Source organism: Plectropomus leopardus, chromosome 6 (assembly GCF_008729295.1).
Source record: "Plectropomus leopardus isolate mb chromosome 6, YSFRI_Pleo_2.0, whole genome shotgun sequence".
Taxonomy (NCBI): Eukaryota; Metazoa; Chordata; class Actinopteri; order Perciformes; family Serranidae; genus Plectropomus; species Plectropomus leopardus.
In genome coordinates, this window is record NC_056468.1 from 2,767,370 (window position 1) to 2,791,777 (window position 24,408).

General features: G+C 37.5%; 1 protein-coding gene across 1 annotated transcript in view; it reads right to left on the reverse strand.

Moving 5' to 3' along the window:
- pdzd2 (PDZ domain containing 2) overlaps positions 1-18,143 on the reverse strand; it is a 71,631-nt gene extending 53,488 nt beyond the window's left edge. Inside the window, exon 1 of the mRNA XM_042488919.1 lies at positions 17,854-18,143. The gene's annotated coding sequence lies outside the window, so the exon portion shown is untranslated. The remainder of the gene's footprint in view (positions 1-17,853) is intronic.
- Between the last annotated feature and the right edge of the window lie 6,265 nt (positions 18,144-24,408).

The window sequence follows — 24,408 nt, forward strand, 5'->3', positions numbered from 1 at the left end:
TTAGTTTGGCCTATGTCCCATTCACTAACATGGAGGGGCGGGCTTCATGACCTATACTGCAGTCAGACACCAGGGGGCGATACAGATTGAAAAGCTACACTTTGTCAGAGCTGTCATGGTGTCCATCTTTCTACACAGTCTAATGGCCACTTGAGGCTGGCTCCAAAAGCAAGTCAGTCTCCATAGATACACCTACATTGTGGCCTCTTCTGCTTTGACCATGAGGTATGTGTAGATACTGTATTGTTTGTATGATTTATTCAATAGACGTATTGTGAAGGTACATGTGAAAAACAACATTGCTTGGCAATGTTGTCTCACTTTCATTAGCACCCAGTCATTGAGTGGCCTGAGCTGCAGTGATCTGCTGGACAGTGTGTGTCAAGTTATGTGGAAGCCAATAAGACCATTATGACGCCCAAATGCACTTATTGTTACTGTAATAATAGTGTTAGTAACACACTATTGCAGCTCCGTTTCAGTTCCAGTGTAACATATGCTCTCTGCTGTGGCAGTTGTGTAGTCTCGCAATGCAATACAAACTACACTGAGTTTCACTGAGTTTCACTGAGTAAATAACACTGTTTGAACCTTGTACCAAATTTACACTGAACAAAATTTAAAACTTTGGTTTTTGCTTCCTTATTTTCCTATAAGGAGCACATTAATGGGTTCCAGTAACACATTTAGGTAGCCTACACATGTAGTTACTCAAACTTCAGAAAGAAGTCCCTACAGAGCACTTATCTGACATAACTAATAGTCTTGGTAATATACAGTTGATGTGCTTGCAGATTTGCAGAAAAGACTGGACTATTGGCCTTGACAGAGGTCTGCGCTCTGCAAGTTGCCTTCTAGGCTGTCTGTAAATTTAAAATGTTTTTTAACATCCTCTGCCAGGGGGTTTTAAGCTCACAAACAGTCAAGCTTGCTCAGCATCACATGAGAATAGCCAAATACATACACTGAAATAGAGAGCCCCAGGGATGACAGTTTTCTGTAGGCTGACACAGAAGTTAGCTTCGGCCTGGTTCCTTCATTAAAAAGCCTATGGGATTTTTCCATTGGATTTTGGATTATTTCAGAAAATAAGCTCTGTGGCAGACAAACATGTATGGTACTTATACATTTTGATCAGCAAGATGATTTTCACAAATAAACACCACTGTCAGGACTTTTGAGGTCTAAATGCATTCTGCCATAAGTAAAAAGCTGATGTTAGGCTAAGAACAAAGTACACCGTGGTTGCATAACTTAACATCGCCAACGCAACAAGCCTGTAAAGCCGCATTTGGCTGTTGAACCTCTGTAACCTCATTAAGCCACTAGCTAGTAACTGTACCGGTAACCGGTATTAACTGAAGTATTATATGTCAAAGGGCAAAATATTAAATTGTCTTTCAAGCTTGTCTTAACCACAGACATTATTTTAGTCTTCTAACCAAAAAAACAATTAAAAAAGCCCATTGACTTTGACATGAGGGAACCGGAGGTGAAACTCAAAAAGTCAAAAATCTGGGTTTTAGGACTCATGACTGAGGTACTGTATACAAACATCAAATCCACAGAGGGTGCTAATGTGAAGAACCCAGGATCATGTGCACTCATAATCACTCTACCTGCACACGTAACTGGTTCCATTTCAATAATCAATTAGACTTTATTTGTATAAACCAAGGGAGGAAACGTGAAGTGAGGAAACAAGAGAATCAGGATAAAACTAACATATAAATAAATAAATAAATAAAATGATAATCATAGTAATAAAAAATAAATAAGTATAATACTCAAACTGTAAATAAGAGGTAAATGAAAGGATAAAAGCATAAAGTAAAATAGTAAATAAGTATGTTAAAAAAATAACGCAGTAAAGCTATGAAAGAGACTAAAATTTATAATAAATAGTCAATAGATAAATAAAGTTCAGGTGAAAGCCGAACTAAAAAGGTAGGTCTTGAGTTTGCATTTCATGGATGGATGAGGGAGCAGCGTCAGTCATCTATACTGCATATATACTGGATACTTGTTAGCTAGCTTGTAGAAGTGTTTTGTTGTTGAGTTGCTGTTTTTTCCCCCGTTATAGAATTTTTTTTGGGGGGGGGGGTCTGAGTCAATGTGAGGGTCTAACGACAGAGGGATGCTGTATGCTGTAAAGCACTCTGAGGCAAATTGTGATTTGTGATAATGGGATTTATGAATAAAACGGACTTGACTGTGTATAGTTTTTTATTCTTTGACTGCTGAGTAACTGACGGACAGACCATCTGTTTTAAATTTAATGTTCCAAATAACTTGTGGTTTGATTTTAATTGTCTGTTTCCACAAGCAAAATAAAAAAGTGAAAAAAAAATGCTTTAAGTTAAGTGGATCCTGTTTTGGTTTTTTTTGTTTTTGTTGTTTTTATTTTTTTTTACAAAGTCCAGGAAAACCAAGACATCTAGCCAATAGAAACATATATTTGTGGAAGTGTCTTAAGTCGTATGAATTTGTCACGATATGACACACTTGAAACCACTGTGAGTGTGTGAATAGGCCTCTTTATATAGACTTATGATTGTAATCTTCGGACAGACAGGCAGAGGCAAAAGCGGAATCAGTTCATCAACTGCTGACACACATCAGTTAAATAACAACAGTATTAACATGACATTTCCAGTAACGACCTAAATCCCTCTAAATGGAGCCCTTCCCCCTCTGCACATAATCTCCAGCTCACTGCTCAACACTTGTTACGGTGAAAGACCCACAATCTATTGATACAGATTCACAGCGGGACTTGTCCACTGTCTCTTCTCATGCCAGAAGGTGTTAACCATTTCAGATTGGGATCAATGACAAAACACTTTGTTTGCAACTGCATAAACCCTGAAGGAATGGAATAATTAAAGCAAAGAAGTTTAAATTCTAAGGTTCAACATCTGTAAACAAGTTTGTTCTTATTAACAACATGTACACATTTTGATTGGCATGTCCTCATTCTGTTGGCCCCACCCCTGATGTTGACACCACACATCATATAATCCAATTAACTACATAAACACTCTCGGTTATGTTTGTGTAGACAAAAGCACCCTAAATGGTGTCCCTGTATAAAAAAAAAAAAAAGGTTAGAGGATACAGTATATGGGCTATACATCCATTCAGGAGTTGCAATTGCTCTCCAACACATAACCCTTTATAATCTTAGCAAATTGGTTTGATTTCTTTCAAAAACATGAAAAAAGACAATGAGCAACTTAAGTTATTTATTCAAAAAAGGACAGTGCACATTAATCCACATCTAAACAAATGTAAATGCACCTGAATTAGAACAAAAACAGAGTATGACCTGGAAAAAATGCTAAAATAAAGTTCTTTGATTATTTTTCTAACAATTGCCCACCTCTTTTTGTTAGCTAAGGTTTTAGCTAAGGTCACTGTCTATCACTTTAACAAATTTGTTGCAATTTTTCATTTTCATGTCGAGTTGCCTTTTTTCCCATGTTTTTGAATAAAGTCAAACCAAGCTTTTCACGTTTCAAAGGTTTAATTGTGAAATGTGTTTAAACATAGTACAGGAAAACTGATGTTGATCCAGGTTTCAAAGGGTTAAGCAGATGGTGTGGACGAATCTACAGCAAATACACATACTCACTGAAGGTTGAGCTAGCACACGTTTGCAGAGCCCTGAGAAAGGTGCGTGCAATTGGGTTTTCTGTACAACCTAAAACTAATTTGTAATGTAACAACATATAATCAGTAATTTTCCTATCATAAACATAAACAATAGAGGCACTGAAAATGTACACAAATTTTAGTTCACATTAGAGAGGTTTTACAGCACATTGCCTAAATAATCAAACATACAGCCTGCGTGTGATGATATTTGTGCCTATTAATAGAATACTCAAACAGAACCAGAACAAAGGGCCGTTACCGATACCGAAATATTAGTACTGAATGAGACTCAGAAGCGGTATTTCAAAACTATATGCCTTTACAATAATAATAAAACTATTTCTGTCAAAATTTAGAATTTAGAATATAACAAACTCTGACACAAAACTTTGTTTAAATGCATTTAGCAAATGTTTAATCAAAACTGTAATGTTTAACAACATATACAGCAGGTTTCCTGCAACCTTTTCCATAAAGTTCAGTAAAAATAAATTTAAAAAAAGAATGAATAAAAATAGCCCTCTGAGATTTTACATAAAATCTACAATCCCTTGTATTGCAGCCTGCCTTCCCTGGTGTTGGTTGAGTGTAATATGCACACCTTTTCATAAACCAAATTCATAGGCGATTATCAAAATAAAACGCAGAAACAGATAATCCGTAAAATGCTGAATATCGGCCCCAATAATTAAACAGGCCAATAATCTGTCGACCCCTAACACGTATGCTAGAAAAGTAAGTCTCATCTTTCCGTTCCAACTCTAACATCATCTTTCAAACTTTAGGAATCCCTTTCAAGAGTCACTATGACAACCATCCATGGATTTAAAAGTCTCGCTGCGCATCTCAAGGTGTGCACGCGTTGCTTCACAGTAGTGAACAAATTTCACTACAGTGTGACAACAAGGATTAGTCGCCTACTTATTGTTTCATGTTTCAGGCTGACCTACATGTCTCATCCGACCCCTCCCCCTCTCCCCTGCTCTTCTCCGAGGTGCCATATGGCCAAGGATTACAAAAAGCCCCATTTCAGTACATCCGAAATGTCACATTGTTACAGAATAAAGGAGCAAACACCATTAATGTGGTCCGCTGCAGTCTAGACACCTCACTCGGCTAGTGACAGAGGCTTTCAAAACATGTTTTGAACCAGTGGGATAGCCTACTTACAAAAAAATACCTAACAAAAATTATTTTCCTGTAACAATTACTAAAAATGGCTGACTTTGCTGCCATTTTTTCAGAGCTGGTTTGTCTTTTTTTCCAATAAACTGACTTAATTTTAGTGAGAAACAAGTTCTTATTAAGCAACATTATGGAAGAATGGATATTTTTGCGATTTGGCAACTCTACAGTCAGTTTCAGCGTGCATCCCTGCCAGTGTAGTATGAAATGATTGCAACGTAGGCTGTAACCTTCTCTGTCTCTCGGCGTCTCACTGAAAGCCGTACATGTGCATGTGATGACAAGCTGAAGGATTTGGAGCTGACAAAAATGACATGAGAAGCAAACATGTTGACCGACAGACTAGAACTATATTACAGAATTTACACAAATGCAACTTTGCATAGTTTCATTTATCAAAACACTGGAGATGAACAATAATGTAACAAAAACAAGAGAGTAGATTACCGCTAAAATCAACATGGGATGGTGAGAGTGGCGTCCATTTTTATGTATACCATTACTTGCTAACTTCTGTATAAACAAACAAATGAGTGGAAAGTAACAAATTCACTGCAGTGAAGTTTTGCAGTTACGACCAAACAAGCAGAGTAGTAAGAGGCATACATATCTCCTCGCTGCTGGAGGGGAATTAAGGATTGCTGGATTTCTATAGTAGCATTGCCTAAGTAACTCCACAGTGTGACTAACTCGCACATCAACAGGCAGGATTCCATTAACCATTAAAACAGGGAAAATGAAATTGTGAATATAAAATATGTAATGGCAACATGTCAATTTGGGGGAAAAAAAACTCCCATTTATCGCAAAAAAAGTTTTTTATGCTTACATGAGGTGGTATTTCAGGTGATTTAAAAAAGCCACATTTTGCAAACCTGTAATGGAACTGGCTCCTTTGGGCATGATGCAGCAGGCGCTAGAAGAGGTGTTATTGCATCACATAACTCTTCAACAGTTAGGCGGATCATCTTAAGTTTTTAATCCACAATTCTTCTGTGAAATTGTGAATCACCTCACAGAAATCCCTCATACATGGCCGCTCCCACATATAAGGTGCTCGCCTACATCTCTTTGGATTGAAAATAATGGCGGCTAGTGTGGTGGCTATAATAGAAATAAAGCTACTAATGTTTTCAACATCCATCACCATCCTGCTTGGAATGTTAATACCAGAGCCTGTAAGTCGCCAAACATCACTAAGTGGAAACGCAGTCATCTTTCAATTGTGTTTTATCGACACTTCGAAAATATCCATTAAGTTTTGCATAAATCTGGAAACCTGCCTAATTCACTAGTTGTTCTAAACTTAGAATATGCTGCTGATGGCGTATCCCTAAAAGTTTCCAGGAGAAAGTCTTGCTTATGGTTCCGCTTTATGTGCATCAATCTAAATACAACCCCTGCTGTCCAGCTGTGGCACCATGACAGCATCTGACCCACGCGGCCTACTTCAACGAAAGGGAGGAGGGGTTTCTACTGCACCCGCTAACATCTGCAAACATCTGGCTTTTAATGCAAGGGGAAAAGTAACCATTGGCATTCAAACCATGTCAAATAACTCACGATAATAAACACAAGATTTTATCGCCTCTAGCTCTGTTTAGCATTGGAAACATTAACACCTGGCAAATATGTTAATTTTATCCCCTTAAAAAATCAATGCAATGATGCACTACACCTAAATACCATCCATCAAACAGCACTCAAGCATGGATTTAAATTATTCTGCACCGAATTTGAAAGAGAAACTGAGTAAGTAAAATATATATAAAAAGAAGTAAGCACCGTAAAGTTTTCTCAAACCTCTGTACGTGCTGCTTTCCACTGTTTAATACTAACACACACACACACTCACATACAGAGAGGCATATTTGTCTGCTGCAGAGCCATGCACACAGCTCTGCCCTACTGCCAATGGGAAAGAAGTCTATTGCCTATTTTAAATACATTTTCATGTTTTAAAAAAAGCCTGTACGCATGCACTAATATTGGTGGAAAAGGAGTAGTTGTTGGAGTCTGATTCAGATTCTGATGAGGAGGAGGCATAGGGAAGACTGTGTTTGTTTGGTAAATTGTTCACGTTCTGAGTTTGATAAAGTTTGACGTTGCAGGTTTTGATGTAAAACAGACCCACTGTGCACAGCTGCTTGGGTGCCTGCATTTTATGTTTGTGCATTTTAACAGTGTGTTTGCACGTATATAGAGAATTACAAATGGATAACCAGAAGTGAATATATATTCATCTTTTTATGGAAAAGATGTGTCTCTTTTTTTCTATCAAGGCAAAACAAATCTAGGTGCCTGTCAGGGGACGATGGACACGGCCTGCAGGTTTGTGAACAGCGTTGTCTAAATATATGGGCATCCATCTGTTAAAGCACTTTGTAAACATCTATTTTTAAAGGTCCTATGTAAACAAAATTATTATTATTATTATTTATTGTTTAAGTAGCAGTTCAACTCAGCTCTTACACAGGTTTCCTTTTTGTCTCTTTCATAGACTCTGTTAACATGAATAGACTTTAGACAGCTTCTTCCCCAAACTGTGAGCCTGCTTCATATAAACTGCGTCACACACAAAGACTCATAATTGCTACTGGACTTTTTGCACCTTATGTCTGTTACTTACAGACTGCTGCAATAGCTTTTTATCTCTATCAGGAGTAAACCTGGAGAGATTCATCAGTTTGGTGTGCATGTATTTGTATGTCCACAAGTAATCTTAAACTTCTAGACCAATCAGCCTAATATTTTGTGCTCACATTTCTGACTATATGCTCAAGGACCTCTTGTGGTTGCAGTGATTCATAATTGTCTAAAAACCTCATTGACTGCTGACTCCTCATTAACCTGACCAGCTAGTAGGGGGCATAACTTTTCAGTTTTCATCACAAATCACAATTTGCCTAAAAGGGCTTCACAACATGCACCATTGCTCTGTCCTTGGGCCCTCAAAGCATCTTAAATCTGGGTTTGTATGCCTTATACATAGTTTTAAAGTGGTAACATCAGTACAAATTTATTACAGGAGTCGCATTTAGCTCCTGGGTGCACTTTCGGTTGGCCATCTGTTTCCAATTGGAGACCCTTTTGATGTGAAAAAGTAGTGACTGTGCTAGAGTCGATCCTTCACTTAATATAATGTAAAAGCGAACAATCGGCATTCACATAAGGATCAAATGACTCTGCAGTGAGCACAGGTATTTATCGTCTTCGGCTCCGATTGGCATTGATGGAAACACAACATCCAGGTGAATGCGTTAATTGTTGCCCCTAAACCGAATGAGATGCAATGACGCGCCAACGAAAAACACTGTCGTCTCAGCCCAAGCAGCACTCAAACATTGATCCAAATTAGTCTGCACCGAGTTTCAGTGGTGTAAAGTAATGAAGTAATCATACTTTGTTGCAGTATATTTTTGGCAGTCTCTGCACTTTACTTGAGGTTTTATATTTCTGTCAACTTTTACTCCACTTCATTTCCTAAAAGAAAAGAAATTACGCTTTTACTCCACTTCATTTCCTAAAAGAAAAGAAATTACACTTTTACTCCACTTCATTTCCTAAAAGAAAAGAAATTACACTTTTACTCCACTACATTTCTATGCAGTGGAGAAAGTAATTTACTGTTAGAAGCAGGGTGAAGGTTTCTGGTGCAACTTCACCTTTTACCAAGTGAATTTATCAAGAGGCCGAAGCCCCATCAGCAGTTGCAAGACCAACATATTTCAGCTTGTGGCTTTTAGATTGCCCCTTATTAAATAAAAGGGGTTGACCAAAATTGTTTTTTCAGGGCCAGTACCAACACTGATTATTAGTAGTTAATGAGACCTATAACTGATACTTGGAACTGATATGCACTTACAAAAAAAATGGAAATCATTTTGTCAATATTTAGTATTTGGAATTTAACAAACTCCAACACAGAACTTTGTCTTTAGCAAATGTATAATTAAGCAAGCTCCAAGCAACTTTATAAAAAAGTCAAGTGAAAATTTAAATTAAATTAAATACATAAAAAGAGCTCTCTGATATTTTTCAAAGCAATAGTTCCTTGCATGCTGACATTTTTCTTTGCATTTTTTCATTAATCAATGTTATCTGTGATTTTTTAAAACAAAACTCAGAAACAGATACTCTGCAAAAATACCAAATATCGGCCCCAATAATATTCTAGGCTGATAGTCTGTCGACCCCTGATTTAAATCACTGGGTCTGTTTGTTCTAGAAAGAAGGAGACCTCTGTGGATAATTCTGCTTCTGGTGAAAACCTCCTGAACATCTGCAACTTAAGTTATCAGAGAAAAAACATGAGCACACATTAGCATGTGTTGAGCAAGCGGCCTGCAAACAGCGTCAAAAATACACGATTAATGATGTAAAACTGCTTTATTCTATTTTTTTTCCGGTTTATATTGCCAGATCTGTTTGTTTTGGAAAGGAAAAGACCTTTTGGATAAGTGAACTAAGACTTACAATAAAAGGGGTGAGCATACAAAAGCACGAGCTGGGTGAGCCACCCATCTAACGACCTGCCAATCAGCATTGGAGACACATTGATTTGCAACATGAAACTGCTTTATTCAGTGTTTTTACCGTTTAAATCACCTCTTTCATTTGTTTTGGAGAGACAGAGACCTCTGTGGGTTATTCGGCCCCCGATAAAAACTTCCTGAACAATAAACACAAAAGGAATTCTAACCAGGAGTTTGAGCTGGCTGTAATCAGAAATTCACCACTAGACACCACTAAATCTCCCTAAATCGTACACACTTCACCTTTAACCCTTTGAAACCTGGATCAACATCACTGTTCTTCTGCTGCTCCCATATGCTTTTCACAAGTATTTCAACCTTTGGACCCTTAGCAAACAGGTGCCATTTCTTTCAGAAAATTCACAAAAGCATAAACATCCAGATGACAAAAAGGCTAGGTGCTGGACAAAAAGATCATTCAAGAGAAGATAAAACAAAGTCCACACACCAAATTATCCTCCCATGAATATTTAATATAATTACCACCCAGGTGACGTTTTGAGCTACATGCTCTCCATCATCATCTTTCTTCTCTTGTAATTTTTATTTAAGGCTACAGAAAACAAAGAAATGTTCCTATTGAAAAAGAAAAAAAGCAGGGAGAAAACGATGTGTATAATTACATTTTGTCAAGCTATTTTTAAACACTTTTTTCAGGTCATTACTTTGTTTTTTGCTTTTTTCTTAAATCATTTTCAAGTAATTTCCTTGTACCTTACAATGTTTTTTGTTGTATTTTGGGTCATTATTCCAATTGTTGCAATTTCAGTTTCAAAGGTTTACTCTTACATATTGGCTTAACTTTTCAGATCCAGAATCTACTGGTGGTTTTCTGCTACATTGTTCCGGCGCAACTCTACTCTACTCGCCTTTTTTTGGTTTTACATTAGGAAAAAGTACCTTGTACCTGGTATCACCGTTGTTAGTACCTGCTCTCCTGGGGTTCCAAAAACAGCCGACCAGGTACTAAGAGGTACTAAAAGGTGATGTGGACACACTGCAGACCAGTGATTGGTCAGAGATAAAGGTCACTGCGTCGCCCGCAGTTTTGTATCTTTTTTTTTCTTTCCCACAATGGCAACTAGAAAGATCACGACGTAGTTGCTCTCGGAGGTGCAAACGTTCCTCACCTTGCTAGCCAATGAGCGTATCCAGTGAGTGTGAGTCTGTGTGTATGCATGGTTCAAATTATGGGGGAGCTAAGGGGAGCTCGGATCCCCTGAAAGACTCCCTTGAGACGTTCAGGGGAAGCTCTAAAGAATTGTTCACTTTTGTGTTACAGATTATATATTTTCTGCACATTAAAGTACCTGAAATAATAAAAAATTGAGGTAATATATCAATGTGTGTTTATCCGCTTATTACATTACATTTCTGAACATGTCTCCACTATTTAACTTCTGTGTGGATCCCTGCTGTGGCCATCTGTGCGTGAAGCAGTGCTGCACTCAAATTCCTACATTTACGTAGTCACCTGAACTCCTCATCATCCAACAGAAGGGACAGAGAGAGAGAGAGAGAGAGAGAGAGGAAATGTTACTGGCGGGTATATGTAGAATCTTTTTCGCAGTAACCCTGTTATTGACCGCTCGCTGCCGCACATTTTATGCCGGTGACATGTTTAGTGGTGCACACTGGAAAATGCGGCTCCCCCAAAAGCCACTGTGTAATTCGAACCCTGTGTGTATGTGTGTGTCGCATTGAAACTGACGTCACAGCAGTGTCCCATGGCGCCACTATGATGACCAGCTACACCGAGGCGGTACTATCTTCTAATGGAAAACGACACCCAGAAAAGTAGCTCATACCAAAGGCGAGTAGAGTAGAGCAGAGCCGGTACCATGTAGTGGAAATGCACCATAAGTCCATTATTTTATAAAGTCTATGGGCTCCACCAATTAACCAGCAGGAGAGCAAGAGCAGCAGCAAGAGTACCTGTGATTTGTCCTGCCCTTCAGTTGCACTCTTCGTCTGCCTCAAAAAAACACACTTTTCTCTTCCTGCCTCGAAATATAGACCACCATTACTGTTGTCAGTATAAATTTAAGTTTTTAAATGTAACATTAACCTTCAGGGGAACAGCTACATGCTATTATGTCATCTCAAAAACTCACCACACAAGCAAAGAAAAGCAATCAGCTCTGCAGGAGCAACAGGCTGAACTAAGTCTGACTCATGTTTTTCCCAGGAGAGTCTGCTTCAAGATGAGGTGAGCTGAAAGGTATTAAATCAGCATTTTATTTTCATCACTTTAACAAGTTGTTCACTTTGATACAAAGCGTGTACAATAGGAGATGGTTTGTTGGGGGGATGAAACAAATTCGGGGCTCTGCGGCTGGACAGGGGAGCTGGAACATGCCAGGGATTAGAGATATTTATTGTTTCAGGCTGTGGTGAGCTGCTGTCAGCAGTTTATGTGAACGGCGTGCAGGGAGAGCCAGGCAGGCCGATTCACTGCTGAACCGGAGTCAATCATTTTCACCTCAGTGTCATCGTGTTATTGTGACCGCATCAGTTTATCTGCAGTGTGCATCTTTTCACACACTAATTGCGTGTGTGTGTGTGTGTGTGTGTGTGTGCGCACGTGTGTGTGTGTGTCAGCCAGACAGCATCATTTTGAATCTAGCATCCAGGTGTTACCCTTGTTTTTCCTCCAGGCGCTTGCTTTCTGTTTTGCTCCTGATCTGTTCATCGGGTGTCGTACAGCTCGGCAGATGAAACAAGTTAAATCAAGTTTAAACTGAAAAGATTTCTCCTTCAGTCACCTTATCTTCACCACAATTTGTGACACCTGGGGCCGAATCTGTGTTGACATTCAGGAGGGCTACAGCATCTCTGGTGACCAGCATGTCTAAACATGGGGTGGTGGGAGTGTAATGATTACAAAATTGTAAGTCGTAGTTGTAGCTGTAATTTCAGCAGGTCTGTTTCCCTTGTCTCAAAGTCAATGGGTTTTTTCAAAGCCTGAAATAAGGTCTGTCAACACAAGCTGAAGAGAAATTTTTATATATATAGAAGTTAGTCTCGCCCTGGTATCCTCATCAAAAAGCCCAGCGGATGTTTCCATTGGATTAGTATAGACAATAAGCTCTGGCACAAACATAACATGACATAAACAAATGTTTATGATACTTACACCAGTGTTTCCCATTAATAACAAATACTATGGCGTTATTATAATAATAATGTTCCACTGCAATTTTTTTCTGACATGGTTATAGTAGTGTGAAAGACATCATTCAACCCACATTCATGGACCCGCAAAAACATCTGAATTTAGAAATATATATATATGGAACACTGCTGACACTATCATTGGAACGCCAATGCTGACCATTGCAGTTGAGCTTCTTATTATGACGCAAAAAAGTGCATGGCCACACTATTGGACAATGGTCCATTCTGGGTTACTATAGAAACATGGCAGTGCATCATAGTTACCTCCGTGAACAAGGATCTGCTCCTTATGTAGATACAACCTGCTTATTGCAAGGAAAACCCAGCAACTCTTATTTTTAGGTTATTATACATGAAAGAAAACAGACTTATTATCTTATATTCAATTTCTGCTAATATATGCCCCTAAATCCCACACACTGGAGCTTGCAATATCTGTTTACAAGAGGAGTGATCATGGACTTGTATTTATATAAAACAGATTATCTGCTCAGACATGACTACTCTTAAAGCACCGTGCACTTGTAAGAACTTGCACTCTGGCAGTAAGCGACTGGTGTCCCTCCCTCTGAGCCCCTGCCTCAGAGACTGCTGCACACGCACACAGATTTACAGGAGAGGTTTGTGTTTTCTCAAGCTTGTCTTAAAACAGTAATCACATGCCCATGCGTACACTGAAACAGGTTGCTGTAATCATTCCTCCTGTTCATACAGGTTGCTAATCCAAGTGTAACTATACCGCTGAAAGATTGATTTGTCTCAACTCAGACAGCTGGAGCCTCATTTTATCTTCAGTTGAACTTTAGGATGCATTTTTGCATAAAAGCAGGACAGTGGGCAGCCTGCCGTCTGCTACTGGAAGGACACTAGGAATACCAGTGTATAACGACCAACAGGATAGCAAGCAAAACCAGTTTCAATGTTTATATGGACACATGACATGTTGTTTTTAGAAAACATGAAAAACATGAAAAATAACCCAATCCTTTAAGCCCACACTTATCCCAGCCTGAGACATTCCCATCCAGCCTGGGCCTGACAGAGAAAACTTTTCAGCAGCTGCTAGACAATGTTCTAATATCACAACTCTCCTCCCTCACTTTCCATTTCTTTCTGTCTGTCTCTCCTTTTCTCTATTGCTCTCTCTCTCACTCAATCACACACACACACACACACACACACACAGAGAAACTCTTAGGGTAGGCCAACCACAGCCTGAAAACACATTCAGCAACTGTAGAACTCTGATGCAAAAACTCAGAAAGAAACGATAAACTAATTTCCCAGTGTTATGAATGTGTGTTTTTTAAGGTAGTTCGGAAGCATTCTCAGACCAAAATATCTTTATATTTATATAGAATGAAAAGTGCATGACTGAAAGGGATCTCTACACAATGCAGGTTTCCATTACAGATTTGTGCAAAACTTAAGCCATATTTTGAAATGTTGATGTCAAACGTTGATAACGAAGTGACTGCGATTTTTATTGAGTGATGTTACGCGACTTTTCTTGCAATGTTATAACACTTCTCCTCTCGTGATAACATTCCACGATGGATGTTCAAAACATTAGCAGCTTTATTTCTATTGCAGCCACTGCGCTAGCCGTCATTATTACCAATCCAAGGCCATGTATGCATGCTCTGGAGTCATAATGGAAATGCGAGTCCCCTTATACGTGGAAGCAGCCACGCATGAGGGATTTCTTGGAGGTGATTTCTCAGAAGAATTGTCTTCTGTGAATTCAGAACTTCTGGATGATCCGCTCAACTTTAATTATGTGTTGTTATGTGATGCAGTAACACCTCTTGTAGCTCCTGCTGCATCATGAGGGAGCCAGTTCCTACTGACAAGCACATAGACACAGCATCATGTGACTTATAAAAGACAAAAAAAGTTTCCATTGTAGTTTTGCAAAATATGGCTTTTTCAAATCACCTGAAATACCACCTCATGTGGGCATCAAAACATTTTTTTTTCGAAATTGACGTGCTACCATAAGGTGTAGTTCATATTACCAATTTCAATTTGTGCAATTTGAGGATTAATGGAAACCTGCCGAGAGAGAAGCTCACAGAGAATTAAAAACATCCACTGATCACTACCTGTCCAGCTGCAAACAGCACATTGTTAGAGACTTTCTAGTGAGGACGAGACCAAGCAGTGACCTCTGAGGCAGTAAAATAAAGCCAATGCACATGTGCCAAAAACTGGAGTTCCTCTGATGGCCACTAGAGGCAGGCCCCAAAACAGAATCAGTCCCCACAGGGCACCCAAGTTATGTGTCCTAAAACCTGTAAATATACATATATACATACATAAAATACGTTAGTAAATACCCAAATGTGAACTTTGAAGCTTTTTTGTGTCGTAAAAAAGGCAGTTGCTAACAAGTGGGACTATAAAACGTCATCATGCCGAGCCACTCCGAACTCTTTTTTACAGCCTTGTTTTGGTTATATTATAATCAATTCAATTGAATCAATTAACAAATGTGTTGGCAACGTATTAAATTATCGATTTGTTTTCTTGCGCGATTATTACGTCACTCGCTGCCTCGCGGGACTGTTTATGTCACATGCAAATGGGAGAAGCCGGTGTTTTTAAGAGGCATGGCGGAGGCAGGGGGACGTTTCGTACGAAAGGTTCAAAGGTTTGGGAGCACCTCATCTTATGCAAAACAAGGAAGTGTGTTAGCAGAAAATATGCAAAAGTGACACGGCATGGCATGGGAGCACGACAGTTATGATGCAGCATCTAAAATGAAAGCAAAAGTCTTGTCAAAAAACATTGTATGTTCAGTTTTAGAGTAAGGAAACATAAAGGTATGTTGTAAAAGCTGTCAACATTTAGTATTTGAATTGTTTCATATTGTAGTTTGTATTGTAGTTATTTATTTATAATTGAATATTATTTTGACAGCTAAGGGATTTGTACTGTTGTCTATGATAATCTGTTTTTGAACAAAGTGATGGGAGGAAAAAATGCTTATTTTACGATTATTTCTATTTTTATTTTTTTAAATCCCTAAGCAGTTCATCAGAAAAATAATCAACCGATTACTCATTTATCAATATAATCGTTAGTTGCAGCCCTAGATGTGACATAATAATATAACAACCGCTGCCTCCACATTCCGTGTCAAATGAGTATGCAAAATGTGTTATTATTATTTCCTATTAGAGCCCATGATTTACCCCAAATGGTGACATCAAAGACATGCCTGAACCATACGTTTATGAATGTGCACTCCTAGTTTAGCATATTCATAAACACCATGTTGAGCGCCAGTGTCCAGAGCGTCTGTTAATATCACTTGTGTGTGGTTCCTGAAGGTGGCAGGCTGGGAATGATCAGAGCGCCTGGATGGTAGCCTCTACATGTAAAAGCTATCACATTATTTCATAGTGAAGTCATTTTGAAGCCGTGGCCAAAAGAGCTGGAGAAAAACACTGAATGGAGTTAGAGAGAGCAGAGATTTCCCCAGCAGGAATGCAGAAGATATACCAATCTGAGAGCACTCAGCCTGCATAATGAAAAACATGACGGAGACGCAGGGAGAGATAAACAGCTGAAGTGGGCTCAAATAGGCACTAAAGACCAGAACAATGAATTTTTTTTACATTTAAATGTCTGTCAAATTGCTGCCGAATTATTCAATTTCATGGACATATGCAGCACTACACAATAGAGGTAGGGGAAAAAACGAATAAAGCATAGTATGGCAATATTTTGCATGACAATATAGTATCAATACATGAATGCCTAGTATATATTTTTTTTAAATTATATAAATTATTAATGTTGCAAATAAAAAAATCAATTCATGTAGCCTACTAGAATGATAAAATCAAATGCTTTTAAGTCCACTAGATACATTTTGCTGCAATAATTATTAAAGAGAGATGAACAGACTGAAAACTTTATCTCATTGGATAAAACAGTTTTCCTTTGGGGGCATATGATAATTTGCAGTTGAAAAATGGATCACAATGTATCATTATGTATGTTATGGCAATACTCAGCTTATCAATACTAAAAATGTTGTGTGGTGGTGGGAAAACATTGATAAAGCAAAGCATTGCGATATTTTTGTGTGGTAATATCGTATCATTTCACAGATGCAATGTATCATTTTTTTATGATATACATTGTTAATAATACAAATGCAAATTAAACTTCTGGTAGAAGTCTAGAATAATGAAAGGATTGCTTTTTCAGTCAACTAGATACATTTTGCTGCAATAAAAATTGATTATAGTGAGATGAACAGACTGAAAACTCAACTAAAGCGGATGTTGATTAAGTTTTCCTTGGGGACATATGATGTGAAATCACCATTTGAAAAAAGTAAATAAATAATAATATATATATCGTCATATATGTTTTCGCAATTCTCAGCATATCACAAAACTCTTAAATAATGTATTGTGTCCTAAGAATCGTGACAATATGATATAGTGGGGCCTCTGGTGATTCAAGAATTTACACAACTTAGTTTACACCGTGGTTGTAAAGTGAAAAACCCCATTTTACCTTCTGATATTTGCCTTTATGTAGCTCAGAGAGACTTAACTTTGGCTTTGCTTGGGGCCACTTAATAACAAAATAACAGGAGGCCAGGGGCCAGTCGCAGCAGGATTTTGCAACGTTTTGGGGACTTTAGGACATTAGGGGCTTAGCTCGGACCTCTGTCGGGGGGGTGTGGAGGATCTTCCACTGGTACTTTTTGTGATAAAAAAGCTCCATTGTGATGCTGTTGCATACACTGGGGCCCCTTCTGTATACTAAAAGTACAAAAAACAATTTCAATTGTGAATCACTTTATCTTTATTGTGAATTACAACATTTTTAAGGGAGCCAACCGGCACCCTATGGGGGGCCAAGTTCAGCCTGCCGGCTGTATAATTGAGTATCGCTGATGTAGCTACATTAGTTTACATAATTTAGTAATATTTAAAATGATTTAGCCTCTTAATATAGAGCAGCTTCTCTTGAATATTTGACCCAAGAAATTTAACTTTTTATCCACATTTAAGGTTTAAATCTAAATCCAGCAGTAGAGCTGAATGGAACCAGACTCTGGTGTTAGTGGTTGATCTTTTGCACTGTGACAAACAGTTAAAATGTAGCCTGTCCCAACTTTATCCATCCATCCACACTCTGAACACAGGAATATAGGAATATAGTAATTTAAGCTACACTCGCTTCCCTGTTAGTCTGTATTCCAGAAGCTTATGACTGCATCATAAAGTCTGTTAGTAGCCTGCACTGAAAAATAAAGCAGAGTCCACCGTACCTTTGGGCTACATGGCCATTCACTTCGAAGGCTCCTAATTCCACATCCAAACATCAAAAGATTCCATGTTTTCAGTGGATATCGAGGTCTGGTCCTGCTAAAACTAACATTCACTGTTTGGAAAGCGTCTTAACGGTTAAATCCGTGCAGGAATAAAGTAGCGTCGCTCAGCTTGGGGAAAAAAGTGGCTCCACAAACCGAAACTCCGTTGAACAGATATCCGCTGCGGGGAAACTGCTTCAAAAGGCGACTAAAACTGTGTAACTACAGTCTGCGGAGTGTCGCGTTTCTCTTTCTCCGCAGGTATGGATGATCTGCTTTGGTAAATTGATGAGCTTTCCTCCGGGCGCCCAGTCTGCTGCAAGCGGAGGGCGGAGCCTCAGTGCCCACAATTTGTTGAGACGGCTGTTTTGCCCTGAACTTCGTCTCCCAGGCTCCGCTTCCTCCCACACTGTTGCTGCTGTGAAACCAGGCTCCAGCTCCAGCCCAGCTCCAGCCGGGGGCCCCGGGGACCGAGATGTGGCTGACTGGAGCAAATAAAAGGGAATCCCGACTTTGGTCCTTTATACAGGTCACATCACATGATCACAGAGGCTCCATCATAAGTAAAATCATCAGAACTGATAGATACACTACCGGAATAAATATTGAGTTCCTTCAGGTTACTCAAATAAAAGTAGTAGGCCTACCACAAAGTGAAAATACTCTGTTGCAAGTAAAAGCCCTGCAGTGGATATTTTACTGCAGTAAAAAAATAAGTATAATCATAAAAAAAGTACTTCTGGTATTAAAAATTATATATATATATATATATATATATATAAAGTACGACAGCTATATATATATATATATATATATATATATATATATACACACACACACACACACACACACACATATATATATATATATATATATATATATATATATATATATATATATATTATATATATATATATATATATATATATATATATATATATATATATATATATATATATATATATTTTATTTATATTAATATTTTTATATATATAATGTATTGAAAAATGCCTATTTTTTAATCAAAATAGTTAATAGGTAACAATTTCCTCTCAATTGGCTTATAGATGAATAAATAAATAATTTCAATTACAAAGATGTACTTGTATAAACTGTTTGGTAATTTAATTAATAGCAAAACATCATATTTCATATACTCTTCTTTTTTTTTTTTTTTGGGTTTTTTTTTTATCTTCATTTGTAAAGGAACTGAAGCTTTAGTAGTGGAACAAATGTATAAAGTAAATAAGTATTTAAAGTAAGTAACAAAACACGCAGTAGCTCGAAACTATTTTTAAATAAATACAATTTTTACCAAATAGTTGACAGTACATTTTGACAACTGGCTAACTGATTAAAAACTAATCATTTAAGATGTACTTGTATAAATCATTTTATATAAATATAAATATAAAAATTATATGTTAATAACCCTTCTTATGTTTTATATGCAAAAATCTGAAACTGTAAAATAACTAAAGTTGTCAGATAAATAAAGTGCAGTAAAAATTACAATATGTCATATGAAATGAAGTGGAGTAAAGGTATAAAGTGGCATGAAAAATAAATAGTCACGTAAAGTACCTCAAATCTGTAAGTAAGTACAATACTTGAGTAAATGTACTTAGCTACATTCAACCTGTTAGAAGACACTCAGAACTGTACTAACATTTAATAATTCTTGAAGCAAAACAGTTATGCGCATTTGCAATGAGCCCAAAATAATAATAATACTCACAATAATGAAGTTCATTAGTATTTTTTATATCAAAACCATAAAGTGCTTCACACATAAAATTACAACAATACAGAACAGACAGAGGAATAGTCTTGTAAGAACAAGGTGAATATGTCAAAATATATATTGTAATACGTACATAAAAGTATAAAAACAAGAAATAAGAGATATGTAAGAAATGGCAGGAGCAACAACAACAGGCTGCATGTGAGGTCGCCACATGTGGCTTCGGTGGGCACGATGCCAGATGTGGTACCAACTCGATCACCTGGCTACCAGCAGGAGGCCCCACAGCTCAGCTGAAGATGGGTGGCAGGGGGGCGTCAAGCCTCACAGGGTCTGATGCTCTCTGTCCCCCCTCCCCACTTCAATAATTGGATAATGGTGGTGATCCCAGCTTAAGCTGTCCCAAAACCCTCACCCACTGCTGCTGAGGACCACACCCAGCGGGGAGAGTGTTTACTTCAAGATAGCGTGTCCATTTTGTGTTGGATTTTGTTAGTGTTTTATAAAATTGTGTTAAGCCAGCTCTCTACACACACTGCTGGTTCCAGGTCAGGACCAGTGGAGACCTGCTATGACGACAGCAGCGCATGTAGATGCAGCAGCCTATAGCTCCAGCAGCCTGTAGCTCCTAAAATCCTTGCTTTTCTTTAGCTATATTCTTTATTTTTTCGACACCATGGCCCCTTTTGCTGAAGCTCGACTTTTCTATGATACAGAAGCACTTATCAACATTGGGAAAAGTTGCGTGAGGTTTTAACTTAATGCAGCAGATCAAGAGAGGGTCCCCACCAGTGGCATACACAGAGTGGCCAGTCAGACCAGAAGGGAGAAACCAAACCAAAAGTGAGGGGTGAAGAGAGGGAGGACAGCCGGCATCACGGCAAGACTAACCCAACTTTGACCAAGAACTGCTTCCTAGCCTTCTTTTGGCTAATGCCTGGTCGCAAGAGAATAAAGTGGATGAGATGCGATTGGGGCTCCGTCAGTGGTGGGGGGATCAGTGACTGCTCCGCGCACATCTTCACAGAGACATGGTTAACCCCTAACAATCCAGATAAAGCTGTTGCACTGGATGGGCAGACCTTGCTGGAAGCCATAAGGAAACAAGACCCTGTTGCAAATTCAAAAATTGCACTGCAGGAATTGAATGATGGCACTAGCAGCAACATGCCCAAGCAACTGGATGGAATCTTAATAGTAGCTGCTGATTTTAATCAGCTCTTCTTTCAACTCAACAAGATGTAGCAGGATTAAGGACAAATTAGTTTAGTTTTTCAAACTTTGTTTAAAAAATTACGAATAAATCTACCTTCGACCTTCGGGTGCAAAACGAGGGAGGCACTTCAGAAAGTTATTCAAAGCAGTGGGGAGGGAGTTATGAAGTTTTGTTTTTTTTTTATTTGGATTTGGGGAAGGGTTTTTAAAAACTCCTGTGCAAATTATTAATTTATTTGTTTATTAGCAATTTATTTGTATTTTTGTGTTGCATTGGTCCTTTAAAGTGTTTAAACATGTAAAAAGGGACTGTGTGGACTATAATCTATAAAGTATAATCATTATGATTGAAATCAAGTCATTCTGAGGCAGACAGCCTTTTAGTGATACATACAACAATACAACAAATCTTACTACTTCTTACTGAAACATACATGCGTGTGTTAGAAAACCCCAAAACAACCAAAACAATCCATATCACCTCATGGACTCCATATATTCAGCCTTAGATGATTGTATTTTGTATTTAATTAAACAGCATTGCGGGGCCTTGGAAGACAAAGATAAAAATAGGAATGAATTAAAATAAAATGAAATAAAATAACAAAAAAAGAGTAACATGAGGTAAATAGACCAATAAAATGATAACACACAAGTAAAAACAACAAAATAAAATAAAACAGTACATAATCCAATAAACCAGTTAAAGTAAAGGCACACCTGAGTGAAAACCAATAAAAGAAATAAATGAAAATAATTGTAAAATAGTTGAACCAGACTACTAGAATGTGAGGCCAAAAAAAGAATGTCTTCAATTTAACTGTAGATCTAAAGATGTATCCATTAGACGTCATAAACACTACTCATATCCGTATGTAAAATGGTATGACGCTGAAAAAAAAAATCTTATTTAAAAATACGATTTTCAATTCTCAGAACTACCTACTACTAGTAAATTCTTGATGAAATGAATGATACAAGAGCGCCAATCACTGGTCTTTTTAGAGTACTGCCTTACAACGCAGCTGATGAAACATTAATGTTGACTTTCTATTAATGCAGTTTTCAAATCCTGTGAGTACCACCAAAGAAATTCCAGGGCTGGGTGGTGATCGCAAAAAATCTCATACACAATTAGATTCTTAATTTGGGTGACATGAGGGCATAACAGAAATACATGGTTAGCTGATAGTTAAGGTCTGGATACTAAGGGACTGTTTATTATTTATGAGAGAGGAGGGGGAGGTGTAAAAAAAGGGGAGGCAATTCAAATCATTTTTAAGCACTGGGGAGGGGAACTGACTTATTTATTTATTTATTTATTTATTTTTTACTTAGGGGAGGACCATACAAATGTAGCTGTTTGTATTTTGTATTTATTTGACCCCCAGTTATTGAAGAAAACATGCTTTCCAAAATTCCTTCGGGTTTAGAAGGAAGTTAAGAAGTTATTGGGTTTTCCAAACTTGGACACATCATGTGCAAGGAACATTTCGAACTGTTTGCACCAACAAACTAATGTGCACAACAAGAGAGAAAAACCAAGGCATTTTTTTTAACTCAAGGATTTCATCTTCATCTTTTCACTTTCAAATATCAAAGGGTAAATCTAACAACTAATCTAGGGTAGAGGGGTGCTCATGGATTTCCCACGTTACTCAAGGAGGCTCAAGCAAAAGTATTTCCAGACAACAAAGAAATTAAACAAACTAAGTCACATCTTACCTGCCCCCTTCGTCTGATAAATAAAGAGCAGTTCCTACATTCTTAGGCGGGACTGTATAATTTTACGATGATGTTTCTTGACAAGAAGTATTAGAGAAACGCAATAGGTTGTAAAAAATATGTCACTGTACTGACGAGTAGCCTAACATGATGCAGAATAAAAAATAACTGTAATTATTTTTTTATGAAACAGGCTGACTTGGCAAAACTTATGAAAATACTTCAGGTGCACTTAATAACTCACCTGGTGGAACTGGTGTCCCATGGCTATGTCCCCACTGCAGCGGCCGCGGGTTTGATTCCAATCTGCTGCCCTTTGCTGTCATCATGTCATCCCCCTTTAATGTTGAAACCGTCCTGTCTAATAAAAACAACAATAACAACAACAAAACAACTTCAGCCACACACAACTGCATTGTATTCTGTAGCCCAAGCACTTCAAATCAGGCATCACGAAAAACATGGCTGCACAGGCACCGAAATAAAACACAAATGTATATTCTTCATTAATTAGAATTTGAAAATTAAGATAACCATTGTATCAACTCACATTGTTATTGCTGATTTGTGCATGTCAATCCCATATTTAGACACGCTGTAAAATCTAGGAAACCAGCTGCCATGAAACATGTAACTACATATAATTTTAGTCTTAATTTATGTTTACTTAATATCCAATTGTACATATCCATATGTTTAAAGTTAAGCTATGATTACTTAATTTTGTGAAGTTGCTGCAACTTAAGAATGACAAGTTTAATTTAATCAATCTTTCTAAGCTTTTAGCAACTTCAGTAAACAAAGTTTACTGAGCTACATATCTGCATTCTGCTGGTTGCAAACTAGTCATATAAAAAATTATTATTTTGTATATCACTAGAATATTTGTATATTCTATAAGTACTGTTTTTAACATATAACTGAGTAGCTAGTTATTTGTTAGCAACAGAACTCATACAGTATCTGCTGACTTCATCATCGGCAAAATCCTCTTTATCATGATCAAGTGAAGTTGGACTAACTTGGTTTAGTGAAGCTGCAAACACTCAGAACAAGTTAATTACACTTCTCATTTTAAGTTGCAACAACTTCAGAAAATTAGGTAAATACAGCTACATTTTTAGTAAGCTTAATTAGATATAAAGTAAACATAAACTACGGTTATATACAATTATACAATTTTATTTTTACTTTTCTTTTTTAAGGAAATTGCTTTCCCAGATTCTTTTAAGAAAGATTTTACAGTGCACATTTACATGTGGCACCCCTGCCTGAAATATTTATGGCATTTGACCAGTGTTGAGGAGTTATTACACTTAATGAGTTACATGTAATTGCATTACAAAATAAATGTAATTGCAATCAGTTACTGAGAATAAATATATAATTAAACTACAGTAACTAATCAAATCAAAGTTAAATGAAATGTTGGTTATTGCAGAGAGGTTGGATCTGAAAGTATTCTTTACAGTATAAAGTATATATGTAAAATAAAACTTTCATTCTGTTGCTTTGCATCTTTTCTGTGCAGGGATGCCTGCTTTTGGCAGAGCCTATGCTGTACATTTTTTTGCCTACTTGAAAACATGTTTAAAAAGTAATCAAAAAGTAATGTAAATAATCACAGAACTCTCATTAAGTAATTAACATAGTTACATAGCTTAGTGAATGGGCAGCAGAATTACCTGTTTGTCAAGTTTTACTTTTATGTAGTGTTTGTGATGTGAAAGGTGCTATAATGACTTTGTAGTGGCATTTCCATTCAGTTGCTCTGTGTTTGATAGAAGTCTTTGTAGCATGTAGCAGCCTATTAGCCTACTCCTCTCACC